We start from the raw sequence: 14,634 nt of genomic DNA, 5'->3' as shown, positions 1-14,634 counted from the left end.
CACACAAAAACTACTAGAGCTGATCGAAGAATTCAGCAAGGTAGCAGGTTACAAGATTAACGTTCAAAAATCAGTTGCATTTCTTTACACTAATGATGAATCAACAGAAAAAGAAAGTAAAGAAAAAATCCCCTTTAAAATAGCACCCAAAGTAATAAAATACCTAGGAATAAATCTAACCAAGGAGGTGAAAGAATTATACACAGAAGACTATAAACCATTGATGAAGGAAATTAAAGAAGACTTTAAAAAATGGAAGGATATCCCATGCTCTTGGATTGGAAGAATCAATATTGTTAAAATGGTCACACTGCCCAAGGCAATCTACAGATTTAATGCAATCACTATCAAATTACCCAGGACATATTTCACAGAACTAGAACAAATCATAATCAAATTTATATGGAACCATCAAAGAACTAGAATTGCCAAAGCATTACTGAAGAGAAAGAAAGAGGCTGGAGGAATAACTCTCCCAGACTTCAGACATTACTATAGAGCTACAGTCATCAAGACAGCATGGTATTGGTACAAAAACAGACATATAGACCAATGGAACAGTATAGAGAGCCCAGAAATGAACCCACAAATTTTTGGTCAACTAATCTTCAACAAAGGAGGCAAGAATATACAATGGAATAAAGACAGTCTCCTCAGCAAATGGTGTTGTGAAAACTGGAGAGCAGCATGTAAAACAATGAAGCTAGAACACTCCCTTACACCATACACAAAAATCAACTCAAAATGGATCAAAGACTTAAACATAAGACAAGATACAGGAAACCTCCTAGAGGAAAACATAGGCAAAACATTATCTGACATACATCTCAAAAATTTTCTCCTAGAAGAAATAAAAGCAAGAATAAACAAATGGGACCTAATGAAACTTACAAGCTTCTGCACAGCAAAGGAACCCATAAGTAAAACAAAAAGACAACCTACGGAATGGGAGAAAATTTTTGCAAATGAAACTGACAAAAGCTTGATCTCCAGAATATATAAGCAGCTCGTACGACTTAATAAGAAACAACCAAACAACACAATCCAAAAATGGGCAAAAGAACTAAACAAGCAATTCTCCAAGGAAGACATACAAATGATCAATAAGCACATGAAAAAAATGCTTAATATCACTAAGTATCAGAGAAATGCAAATCAAAACTACAGTGAGGTATCACCTCACACCAGTCAGAATGGCCATCATTCAAAAATCCACAAATGACAAATGCTGGAGAGGCTGTGGATAATGGGGAACCCTCCTTCACTGCTGGTGGGAATGCAGTTTGGTGCAGCCACTATGGAAAACAGTGTGGAGATTCCTCAAAAGACTAGGAATAGACTTACCGTATGACCCAGGAATCCCGCTCCTACGCATATATCCAGAAGGAACCCTACTTCAAAATGACACGTGCACCCCAATGTTCATAGCAGCACTATTTACAATAGCCAAGACATGGAAACAGCCTAAATGTCCATCAACAGATGACTAGTTAAAGTAGAGGTGGTATATTTATACGATGGAATACTACTCAGCCATAAAAACCGACAGCATAACACCATTTGCAGCAACATGGATGCTTCTGGAGAATGTCATTCTAAGTGAAGTAAGCCAGAAAGAGAAAGAAAAATACCATATGAGATCGCTCATATGTGGAATTTAAAAAACAAAAACAAAAACAAAAAAAAACAAAGCATAAATACAAAACAGAAATAGACTCATAGACATAAAATACAAACTTGTGGTTGCCAAGGGGGTGGAGGGTGGGAAGGGATAGACTGGGATTTCAAAATTGTAGAATAGATAAACAAGATTATACTGTATAGCACAGGGAAATATACACAAGATCTTATGGTAGCTCACAGAGAAAAAAATATGACAATGAATTTATATATGTTCATGTATAACTGAAAAATTGTGCTCTGCACTGGAATTTGACACAACATTGTAAAATGTTTATAAATCAATAAAAAATGTTAAAAAAAAAAAAAGTGACTACACCAGACCACTCTGATTTCCCTTTCTCTGAATTCCTTCATTTTGCTACATATCCATATGTACTTGGGGGTACGGGTCCCCAAAAAGAGCCTAAGTTACAACTAATGGTTGAAGGAGGAATAGATTCAAAGCAGATTGAATTATTGGTGGTTGTCCTAAGAAATATACTTCTACACATTAGTGTCAGCGTTTAAGGAGGATAATGGTCTAGAGAAGGACATTGGTGCTTGGGTGCCTGGGAACAGAGGGCTCCTTGTTTCTTTGCCATGCCAGATAGACACACTCTGGGGAAAAAAGAGCTGGTTGTGGGCAGAAGCTGGAGATCTGTTTCCACAAGGACCGTGGGAAACAGAGGAGGAAAAGCTGCTGAGTGAGAGCCAAACAAAATTCTGCTCAGCTTAATTATCTTAATCACTTACAAGGCCACTACTGTATATATAAAGAAAAACTTCAGTGTAAACAGGTTGTCTCGAACAAGCACATTTGCCCAGAAAAAGTCCTGGGGTTATTTTTCATACTGCTAAACTAAAGGAAAGCAATTTAATAAATGAGAATTTCTAATTGTTAAATATCTCTCAATTTGGCTCCAATTGCTTCTGAATATCACTCGATTTTCATTGGTATCAGAGAGAGAAAACCAAGAGGTCTAATGGAGGAACAGTGAGTGCTTTAATTTATCCACATAGTTCATTTCTGTTGGAAAACCCAATGAGACCATGATGCTAAGCAGGGAAGAATAATTCATTTATTCAAAACACTTAGGCTTTGTGTGACAAACTCTGTGGTTGTAGAAACACTTTGTAATTGCATCAAGACTCTTAGATCCAAATAGTGAAAAGGCCAGCTTACTGCTTTTCTTTTTTCTGTACATTTTGGCATTTTGCTGTAAACTGTATGCTATTATAAGTCATATCTTTATATAATCCAAGCCACAAATCCACATAAACACATTTTCCTCATATCTGCTATATTTACTTTGTAATGATGATATAAATATAGTAACAACTGATTAATTAAATTATGATTGACTCCAGGAAGAAATGAATTCCTAAACCTCAATATTTTAATACAATCGAGGTTTTATTCTTGCTCAAGTAGCAGTCGACTGACCAGCAGCTTTCCATGTGATCGCTGAGTCCCAGGCTCTACTGGTGTGTGGCTCCCCTCTCCTCTTGGGTTTTGGAATCCTTTCTGTTCCACTGGGGGACTGAGGAGAAGTGTGTGGAGAAGACACTCGGACCAGAGTTAACACACTTTAAAAAAAATTGAAGTAGAGTCAATATTATATAACTAACAGGTGTACAATATAGTGATTCACAATTTTTAAAGGTTATACTCCATTTATAGTTATCATAACATGTTGACTATATTCCCCTGTATCCTTGTAGATTATTTTATATCTAATACCTCTTAATCCCCTACCCTTATCTGGCCCCTCCCGACTTCCCTCTCTCCCCCAGTAACCACTAGTTCTCTATATCTGTTGAGTCTGCTTTTTGTTAGATACACTGGTTTACTGTATTTTTTAATTCTGCTCAAATTTTATTGGCAAGAACCAGATGTAAAAGAACTGGGTAAGGTAGTCCTGGATGGGCAACTGCTTCCCATCAGCACTTTTTTCTGGAAAGAGATTACATATCTTCAGTGGTCTGCTATCCATCTCTGCCCCATCAACTTCCCCAAAATCAAAATTATAATATTTCTCAGAATATTGCCCACCTCCAAATAAGTCAGTTACTAGTTTCTGGGTTCAAGAAACCAGCATAACGAAGAAGAAGTAGAGTATTATTAGAAAGGAAAACAAACTATCCATGTTAAAATATGGAACTTTTTTTACAGTGTTGGAAAGGATACAGTGCCCATCCACCAGCCGTGTAATGTTTGAAAAGGTTTTTAATCCTCTCAAAGCTTGGGTTCCTCAACCGGTAGATGGGATGAGTCGTGTCTGTCCAAGGTTGCTTGAGTTCAATAGAATAACATTCAAAACTGGCCTGCATTTTTCCTGTCATTATCTGAGTGCTTAATGCATTTTCATTCTCCTATTGTGATCACCAGAAGCAGTGCTGATTTTCTCACTGACTCTGATTATTACTTTTCCCACAGCAGACTCTGCTCAGAGATCCTTCAGCGACTCCCTATTAAAAGTCAGAAGTGTTAGCCTGGAATCCAGGGCCTTACGCCATCTGGTTCATCTGGGTCTCTGGCTCCTCTGTCTATCCCAGCTGTGTATATGCCTCTCATGTGCTACTCAAAAGTTCACTCCACTCAAATTCACCAAATGCCATGTTTTTAAGATTCAGAAAAAGCACTTCGCTCTCCCATCTTAATGTTTGTGAATTCTGCAAGTGTCTTCCAATCAATTTTTACATTTTATACAGTTACTTCTTTAGTCTTTTCTTCCAAAGAAAGGAAAAACCAAAACCTTGCTAGTCAGTTAGTGTTTGTCTGAGTCAGAACCTGTGATATTTGTGGGTCATTTGCTGTGTGCCAGTCCCTGACTCAGGTGCTGGAGGTACAGGTATCACCTGAAGGTTCTTGGCTCTGCCTTCTTCACAGGCAAACATGGGCTGCCGCCCACACACACTCATATTCTGACCTATGAAATATTCACGACTCAGCTGAAATGCCACTTCCTCTGTTAAGCCTTCACTGATCACCTATGTCTAAAGGAATCTCTATTCTCTTTGAACTCTTATAGCACTTGGGTTATCTCTCAGGACCCAATCTGCAACCTGTTTCATTGTTGTGCATGTACAGTTGACTCCTGAACAACGTGGGACTTAGGGGCATTGACACTCTGGGCAGTGGAAGGTAACTTCACAGATGGCCCTGTGTAGCCCCTGTTCCTCCCACAGCAGCAGACCAGAGGAACTTTAGATGTTGTCATACTGTAGCACATTATCTATTGGAAATTCCAAAATCCACTTGTAAGTGGACCTGCACAGTTCAAACTCATGTTGTTCAAGGGTCAACTGTATTTTATTTCCTCTACCATGTTATGAACCCCTAGAAGAGAAAGAGCGTGTCTTCCTCATTTTCGTATTTTCCCCACTGTCCATTTCAGGGTGATTTACAGGTCAGAGGTTTTGAATGAAACAGAAGCCCATGGTCTAACTAAGCTATATTCACAACCAACCACTTACATTCGCTACCTGCTTCCATTTGAGCCAACAATACGTATCATTCCATGGCATCCAGTAGATAAAGAATGCAGGAGCATTTTCAAAGGCCTTCAGGCTTCCCTTTTGTGATTTGTTTGTTAAAATTAGTGTCACATTCAGCCATGGGAAGCAGAGAATGGCCAGGCTAAAGAGAAAGAGTTGCTACAATTACAGGAAGGGGAAGAGTGTCCTGTGGGGGTATTACCAGTGCTACGGCCATTGAGGCCTCTTTAGTCAACCTCAGTCTCAACAGTTGTCTCACACTGCTATCAGCACAGAAAATAAACTTAGTAGGGACAGATGATTCTGGCCTCATAGCTATATAGGGTCCTGAAGGTGGAAACAATCTGAAAGACAATGACTCTTGATAAAATGCCAGTTGTCCTGGCCCCTGTTTTCTCTCTCAAGTTACTTGGGAGTAAGTCATCTGAACCCGGGGTGAGTGCTATCTGTTCAGCACAATTCAGGAAAATGACTGTTCCCTAAGAGACTTTAATGGGTTATCTATGACAGTGTTCTTCTCAAACTTTAGCATGCACAAGAATCACCAGGAAGCCCGGTTAGACACAGATTGCTGGGCCTCAGAGTTTCTGACTCAGTAGGTTAAGGCTGAGATCCCAGAACTTGCATGTCTAACAAGTCCCAGATGGTATTCGTGCTGCTGGTCCAGGGACCACACTTTGAGAATCACTGCATATTAGCCTTCCATAGAGTCATAGGTTAGACCTAGAAAAACAGGTTGCCAAGTTTGTCCTCTCTGCCTAAACCATCCCAAGATACATATTTAATAAAGACCCCACCTCCTCTGCCACCAGTGAGGATGATTCCATCATGTCTCTTGGACATTATATTCTAGAAGTTAACAATATTTATGAAAATTTGTCTCTAATATCCCTTGAAGGTACAAAGACTAGCCTGATTCACAGAAAAAGAGCTATCGAGCTTCTAGGATTGTTCCCTAAATTGAGAGGCCCAACTGGAGGCAAATGGAGGGTGTCCCTTCCAGCAAGCAAAGCCCACGGTCCAACAACCATGTGAACACAAACAGGAATATGGTACAGACAAGTAGCGGGCGTCAGATGGTCCAACATGGTTCAACAAGGACTTGAGTGGTCTTTCTCTTTTTAATTGCCCTTCCCTTGGGAAGAACACTCCAGTTTTCCTTAGCAAACCTTCCATCTCTGCTTGCAGCTTCTCTCATGCAGAGTGGAGCTTCTGGGCCCACCTTATAACTATACTGTCTATATTGTCATCAAAATTGTCGTCAAATTAGCACAAGGGATGTTGTGGAGCTCATGAGCCGGCTTTAAGAGGACTGGCAGCTTTTGTGTGCTTCCTCTTAGATCCCAAATGCCATGCCCTAAGGAAGCCCAGGCCAGATGACTGAATGCTTAGAGGCTACGTGGAGAGCGGCATCTTGGACATTCCAGCACTAATCGTGCTCCAGCGGAATGCATCTGTGTGGGGGACCCCATGGGAAACCAGCAGAACTGCCTGGCTGAAGCCAGCCAACCCCTGCATTATAAGAGAGAACAAATTATTGTTTTAAGCCACAAAATCAGGAATGGCTTGTGTTCCAGCAGTAGATAACTGATCTGGGAAGCAATAGCTTCTCCTCTTAGTTTTTGTGGAAAGGGCTTACATGTAGCCCCACCATATTCATGACCCTGCACATGGAGATAAGTTCAGCACTTGACTTACGCTGGTCAATGAGACTCAGTTATGAGAATTTCTAGTCTAGGCCTAGAGTGTCTAGGGCCATCTTGCCAGTAGGAAGGGAGAGCATGCCTGAGAATAAAGCCAATGCAAAACTGAAAGCAGAGCTAAGAGGATTTCATTTGATATTCTACCTGATTCAGTCATGCCTACATCTATGTTTATTTCCATTTTAGTTACATGAGCCAATTCATTTCTTTCACTAATTAATTAAGTTTGAGCTGGGATTCCTATCACCTGTAACTGAGTTTTGACTGATCCACAGAGGCTAGCAGATACGTAGAGGACAGGAATAGGGAATCTAGAAATAAGAGACAGCTTGGAGGTTCCGATAGGTGCAGCCAGCACCAGAAAATAACTACCAGGAAGGTTGGTACCCTGAAATAAGATTCCCGGCCCCAGGATCGCTGGGTATGGGAATGCTGGCTGTCTCCTACAAGAGGGGCCCTGCCTGGGGGAGGGCTGAAATCAGCACTCGCCCCAAGTGCACTTGGGTGCAGGACTGTGTCTGTTCAGAGCGAGGAAGCGTTTTATACTAATTCACACAAAAGCATCATGTAGGCTGGCTGAATATCACCAGCCCCGGGAGCAGTGGGACAAGGACAAGGCATTGTCCTGGTCCCCATGAAAACTAGAAAGCAACATAGGTGACTGCATAGGGTACCTAGAAAAGAAGCAGAAAAATAACCACAGCTGCCTGGAGATAGTGTCAGATCCTTTCTGCACTCCAGTCTGGCACAGCTGCCTCCCACTGGCAGCAGGTAATGAGAACGCAGCTGGCAAGGTGACTGTGGCAAGTAACAGACTTCTGGTTCTGATCACACCAAAGAGAATTTAGAAGGGCATATAAAGACTGTCAGTAGGTAAGAGTTTTAGAAAGTCCAGGAACAAGACAAACTAAACAGCATATCATAAGGACATACATAAACTGACTTTTAAAACGATTCTAAGAAGCAGAGAAACAATAAATAGATAATTCAGGAGAGTAGTAATATCAGCGAGATGGGGTAGGAAAGGAACCCACTGTTGGAAGCAAAGGCATTGGGTAATGTTCCAATTACTGTCAGGCTGTCAGAAGAACCAATCACATGATTAGAGGGTTGGAACTTTCAGTCCCACCCCGCTCCCCACCAACTTCCAGTGATGGGAGAGAGTCTGGAGATTAAGTTCAGTCACCAAGGGCCAATTACTTCATCAATCATGCCTATGCAATGAAGTCTCCATAAAAACCAAAAAGGACAGGGTTTGGAGAGCTTCCAGGCTGATGAATAGGTGGGGATTCCAGGAGAGTGGCGTGCCTAGCTCTGAGCCCTTTCCGCATGCCTTGCCCTATGCATCTCTTCCATCTGGCTGTTCCTGAGTTATATCCTTTGAATAAACTGGTAATCAAGTAAATAAAATGTTTCTCTGAGTTCTGTGAGCTGCTCTAGCAAATTAATCAAATCCAAGGAGGGGGTCGTTGCAACCTCTAATCTATGCTAGTGAGTGACAACCTGGACTCGTGATTGGTGTCTGAAATATCTGTGTATGTGGGGGTGGGGGCTGTCAGTCTTGGAGCTCTTAACTTGTAGGATCTGACACTAACTCCAGGTAGATAGTATCAGAATTGAGTTAACTTAGAGGTCACCCAGCTGGTGTCTGAGAATTGCTTGGTGAAATTGATGGCCAGAACCATACGGATCTCCAGTACCCAAAAAACTTTAGAACCGTTCCCACTTCACTACTCCTCACATTTGGACAAAACACACAGTTAACTAACTGATCTAGCCAGCCCTTCATATCTTTACACTATATTTTCGATAGTATTTCAATGACCAATTTTAGTATCAGTTGAACAACTACTTTACAGAGAGCATGTTGGGATTTAGGGGGCCCATTTCCACACACTGGGATATAGGAATGCACACTTGGGTCCAGACAGATGGATGACTGGGAACCAAATAGCCCTTGACAGTGTTTGAGTTTTAACCCAATATAGAATAAATATCAAACTCATTTCAATCCTCTAGGGGCTGCAGATAGTAATCCTATGTAGTTCACTGGCTTAAATGCTTGGATCTCTGTTCCCAAGAGAGTTTTCCGAATGCCACCTTCAAATGGCTACTTTTTTGTTGTTTTTGTTAGCACTCAACAGTCTCTTACCATGTTCATGTCTGAGGTAAGAGACAAGTGGAATATGTCATTATTCTACCCAGAGTAACGTGGTGTTGGCACCACTGTACCCGTGTAAGTCATCCAGGTGGCTACTTCCAGAGAGTGGCAGGGCATCAGCTTGGCATTCCATTACCCTTCTTGAACCAGCTCAGTCCTCAGAGAGGCCTTCTTTGTGACCTACTATGCTCCTCCGTTGGAAGTCCCACAAGGGTTTCAACAGCTATATCCCCTATACTGGAAGCATTTTTATCTCTCATTCACCATGGTTTCCCTGTTGGTTGCTGCCTATGACTCTTTAAATGTCCAAGCATAGCCCTGAAGCAAAGAACTAAAATCTCCCCTCACTGTCTTGTGCACTGCTGTCAACTCTGCCCATTGCTTGAACTTACCTTAACATTATTTGACTGGGTTTTTACTGTCCATCTAGCAAAGAGTAGCTGACTTTTATATTGAAGTTCTACTATACAGGACCTCTCATGGGTAAACCAAGAAACTCATTACATTTTAGTGGAAAGAGTCATGAGGTTTAGACAACAGAAGTGAACCGTGAAATGGTTGGAAAGCAGAGGTGCTACCTGCTCACGTGTTCTAACTCCTCAGGACACCTCTCTTGAAACGAATTCCATTTTTTTTTTTTTTGAGAATTTTGTTGTGCAGCTTCCTCTTTACCGCAACCTCTTTCTGATATCACTCATATCATATCCTAGGTGGTTCAGATCTTAGAATATTTGCCGCTCTGAGGTTACGGGGACTGTTTTTGTCAGAGCCCAGCAGCGTACTGGCAAACGGGCTCTCTAGCGCCATCATTAGGAACATTTTGAGTCCAAAAATCCCAGTGGTCGCCACGAGGTGGCAGTGTTATACTTCATTCAAAGCCTTCAATTTGGACAGATTGTGGTGTCTGAAACTTCTAAAATTATCTGTGAATGCATTAGAATAGTAAGGTCTCAGCGGCATCCTTGGGCTACTACTCATTATATATTTTTCAGGAATATTCATTGCCAAATATTCCTTCAAGGTGTTGCCCCTTTTTATTGGCAGGGTCCTGGAGAGATAGTAATTTATTATTTACCATGCATAGAATACTTCTCCTGGCCCAAAGTTATCTTTAGAAATTTCACTAATTTTGCTAAGCTTTCAATCTTAACTGGATTGATTAACCATTCGGCTAGTTATATGTGCCATGACAGCTCTCAAATATACTGAATTTCTCCTTATAAGAGGAGAATGAACATAATATAATAAATATAATGAATTAACTTAATTTTAATGGTGATCATGTCTAAATCCAGTCTCACCAAATTGTAGCAGTGAGTTGGAGAGGTCAGACGTCCTTGGGGAAGGACCATAAACATATATTACATTCCTTCTCATGTCCAAGCAAACTGTGCTTGACCTCTCTGAGAGTGAGATCAAGATGATAGCCTAGCCAAAAGGAAACCCTCCTACACTGTTGGATAAGAATGTAAACTGGTGCAGCCACTATGGAAAACAGTCTGGAGGTTCCTTAAAAAACTGAAAATAGAGTTACCATACTATCCAACAATCCCACTCCTGGGCATATATCTGGACAAGATGAAAACTCTAATTTGAAAAGATATATGCACCCCAATGTTCATAGCAGCATTATTTATAATAGCCAAGACGTGGAAGCAACCTAAATGTGATGAATGGTTAAAGAAGATGTGATATACATACAAACATACAAATATATATACACACACATATATATACACACATGCACACACATTACTCAGCTGTAAAAAAGAATGAAATAATGCCATTTGCAACAACATGGAGGGACCTAGAGATTATCACACTAAGTGAAGTAAGTCAGACAAATTTATATATCACTTATATTTGAAATCTAAAAAATAGTACAAATGAACTTATTTACAAAACAGAAACGGACTCACAAACATAGAAAACAAACTTATGGTTACCACAGGGGGAAGGGGGTGGGGAGGGATAAATTAGGAGTATGGAATTAATAGATACACATCACTATATGTAAAGTGGATAAACAACTGCATAGCACATGAGATTGTATTCAAACTGTATCTTGTAATAACCCATAATGGAAAACAATCTGAAGCTATACACCTGAAACCAACACAACATTGTAAATCAACTATAGTTAAGTAAACTTTAAAGAAGAAGATAGCATAACCGAATCTATCACAGACAAATCCCAGTCACAGTCAGCTTGTTGAACCTCTTAAACAGTTTTTACAATGCTTGGCACAACAGACACTAATTTAAATCATGGGAACTACCCTGTTTAAATCATGATAGTGAGCAGTTACTTCCAAGGATCTTTTCTCCTGGTCCACAGAGGATTAACAGGAGGTGGAGATTGGCACTCCTGATCCCATTGTTTCCTAATGAGAGAGGAAATTTCCTGTGTCCTTCCTGAATCTGACACTGCCTGATATGTACTACAAAGGAAGGCTCAAGCAATCCTCAGGGCTCCCATTTTGCAAGTCCAACTGAAAGTACATGAAGAACAAACTTCTCTGTCTCTTAAAGGCATTTGGCTTTAAGCTGGTAGTGACAAAGACCTTCACCACATCCATTCTAATATATTCATCCACTCACATATTCCAGTAAAGGCAAGAACTGGATGGATAGTTCTTTATTTCTCCATCTTCAGCTTCATGGTGACTCTGGTGCTACCTACCATACCATTTTCATTTGCCCTAAACTTCAATCCTCATACCTAAATATTGCCCTTCCATTTCTCTGATGATGTTATGGTACATTTTGCATCACCGTTAGTAATCCCTCACGGGTTTTACACTATCCTTTGCCACTTGACATTAACTATATCCTACAATCTTGGACCTCCTACCAGGGGTCAACTGAAGATTTCTTGACCCTCAAGTTAATCGTCCTTTTCCCTTACAACCTTAATCGGTGTATTAAAATAACTACCTGTGCTACACCTTATTTCCCTATTTATCTTCAGCATCCTTGACTCTAAACTCATCCAGGCTGGGATAATTGGAACAGATCTGATAGGTTAACTATCAGATTTAGATAGAGTAGGTTTCCCTGCTCCCAATTATTGTTAATGTGCCACAAATCCTCTGTAGGGCCCCTGTCAAATTTCCTGCTTATTTATTACCTCTCATCCCCCTGCTTTTTTTAAAAATCACATAAACTGTTCTGCCCGATTCAGTATTTATTACCTTTGGTCTGGTTACTGTCTTCACGCCAGCACATCAGTTTAATTCTGCATAACTGAAAGTTCCTCTTCACTGGTAATGCCCATTACTAGTAGCTGTAAGAACAAACATTCCTTGGCATTCTGTGTATTTCCTTGTTCTCCCATTGAAAGAAGTATATGGGGAGTCCTTACACAAGGGGTTCCCCCTAATCACAGTATCTAACATAGTTTCAGGGAAGTGCAACATGGGTCATCATAAAACCAATCGGGTTGCCACTGTCCTTAGTATTTTCAGTGCTTCGACAGAGGTAATTCATTTCACTGTTCATGAAAGGAGTGTACAGTTTTCCTTCTCAGTGTAACTTTGCTGTATTCCAAACTTCACACAGTCCAAATGAGGGCATTGATATTTTATTTGGGTCCTCTATGGATCAAATGCTGAACACTGTAACAAATTGTTGATTAACAGTCATACCAAACAACTGTTTCCATTAAGTAGTTTCTAAAATCAACAGTGCCTTGGGTGTTTAGTTAGGGAATTCAAGAAAGCAGAGATTTCTTAGTGCTACTCAAAAATATAACCAAACTCCATTATACCATAGCCTTTGTTTTCCATGTAGGTATACCTGATAAGGCTTGGTCAAAGCACACAAGTTAGTTCAGAGACCTAAGTAGATCCCACCCTCTCCTTGAAGCCAGAATCCTAGTCTTAGGATTTAAGTACCATTGAGCCAGCCACACGGAAGAAGAAAGCCAAACAGAATGAAAGAGAAGGCCAGCCTTCCCAGAGGGACAGGATAGGTTTAACACATCTGCTAGTTACATGCAAATGAATTCATGGAACAGAGAAGAGGAAGTCATATGCACATGACATTTTAATGTACACTGATCCTGCTTCCAATAAATACAGTTCAATCAACTTCTCAGGTTCTGACCAAACAGGTGAGCACTCTCTTCTCTTGGAGAAAAACATGAATAGAAGTGAGCCAACAGGCAGCATGGAGACAAGGAGAAGAGTTCCTCTCTGTACCCCCTGCTCTCAGTATTGCACACTGAAAAGCTAAAAAGGTTCTATAATCATACTATGAAAAAATCACCTCACTTTCTGTTATATGAAGGTCTTGTGTAATAATGGAGAGACCTCTGAAATAGAAGTTCATATCTACTTCTTAATTTGCCAAATTGGCTGTGTACTTTGCCTTTTGGAATCTTTTTATGTATAATAAAAATATTTAATGAGATGATTTTTAAGTTCCTTCCAAAATCTAAGATTCTATGTTTTATTATTATAGTGTATGTCCAGATTTCATGTCCCTGGAGGTATAAAAAAAAGGAACTAATACTGGTTGCTTTTGAGCATGGAGGCTGAAGGACCAGGAATTGTGTGTGGGTGGGTAGAAGCTATTTTTCAGTGTAAAATAGCTTTGTGCTTACATTCTACCCTTCTCTTGGTCTTTCTCCTTCAGCCACACTGCCCTTCTTGCTATTCCTCCAACTTATGAAGTATGCTCCTGATTCAAGGCCTTTGCACTTGCCATTCTAGTGTCTGGAATACTCTTCCTCCGGATACGCTTATGGTTCACTCCCTTACTTCCATTCAGGACACTGCTCAGATGTCACCTTACCACGGAGACTCCCCAGACTACGCTATGTAAAAACTCTCCCTCCCTCCCTTATACCCCTTACTTTAGCACCATCTAACATACTAAATATTTGTGTTTATTTAGTGTATGATTCCTTTGGAATGCTGCCTGGTGCATAACAGGCAATCAGCATATACTTGAGTTAAAGAATGTACTGTTTGAGGTTGAATTTTTTTTAAATCACGCGCATAAATTACTTTTTCAAGAAAGATAACTAGTTAAGGAATAAATGTTCAATGAATTAACTATTAGATATTTATTATTATGGGACAAAATCCAAACTTCTCTACTCAACATACAGGGCTCACCTTATGTGCCACGTAGTAGCCACGGGCAAGTCATTCAACATGAATTCCGTGTCCTTACGTATAAAGTCGGACTGGTACTAATTCTCTCACAGAATGAAGATTAAATGTAGGTGGAAAAACTTTTGTAACTCAGGAGCTGTGAAAGCTACACACAGCACCCCGCCGCTTCTCCGGTGCTTGGAGTCTCGAAACAGTACACGGTTTCAACTTGCGCAAACGACCCGAAGTTTAAGTCCAGAAAAGTCTACAGAGCCGCTCTGCCGAAGACCAACCTTTGGGGCCGGGCGTGCCTCCAGGCAGCCGTTGCCAGGGCAATCGTCGGCGTCCCTAGAATCCGAGCACGCGCGTAGCGGCAACGCAGCTGGACATCCTTTCAGAGCTAGCGATTGGTGGGGCTCGGGCCAATCGGAGACGCCGGGGGAGCGGGGTGGGGCGGACCGTGTCCCCGGGTAGGCGTTCCCGCCGCCTCACTCCCCGACTTCCGGGT

The 14,634-nt window shown here is 40.9% G+C and overlaps 1 long non-coding RNA gene across 1 annotated transcript; it reads right to left on the bottom strand.

Moving 5' to 3' along the window:
* Nucleotides 1–2,727: 2,727 nt before the first annotated feature.
* On the bottom strand, nt 2,728–14,418 carry LOC135322082 (uncharacterized). The gene is made up of 3 exons (XR_010382397.1): nt 14,148–14,418; nt 12,219–12,310; nt 2,728–3,249 (listed from the first exon to the last, which is right to left on the bottom strand). It is a non-coding gene; the product is annotated as an uncharacterized LOC135322082 (long non-coding RNA).
* Between the last annotated feature and the right edge of the window lie 216 nt (nt 14,419–14,634).

This window comes from Camelus dromedarius, chromosome 1 (assembly GCF_036321535.1).
Source record: "Camelus dromedarius isolate mCamDro1 chromosome 1, mCamDro1.pat, whole genome shotgun sequence".
NCBI lineage: Eukaryota > Metazoa > Chordata > Mammalia > Artiodactyla > Camelidae > Camelus > Camelus dromedarius.
The sequence above is the reverse complement of the archived record's forward strand: the minus strand, read 5'-3'. Positions and strand labels throughout refer to the sequence as shown.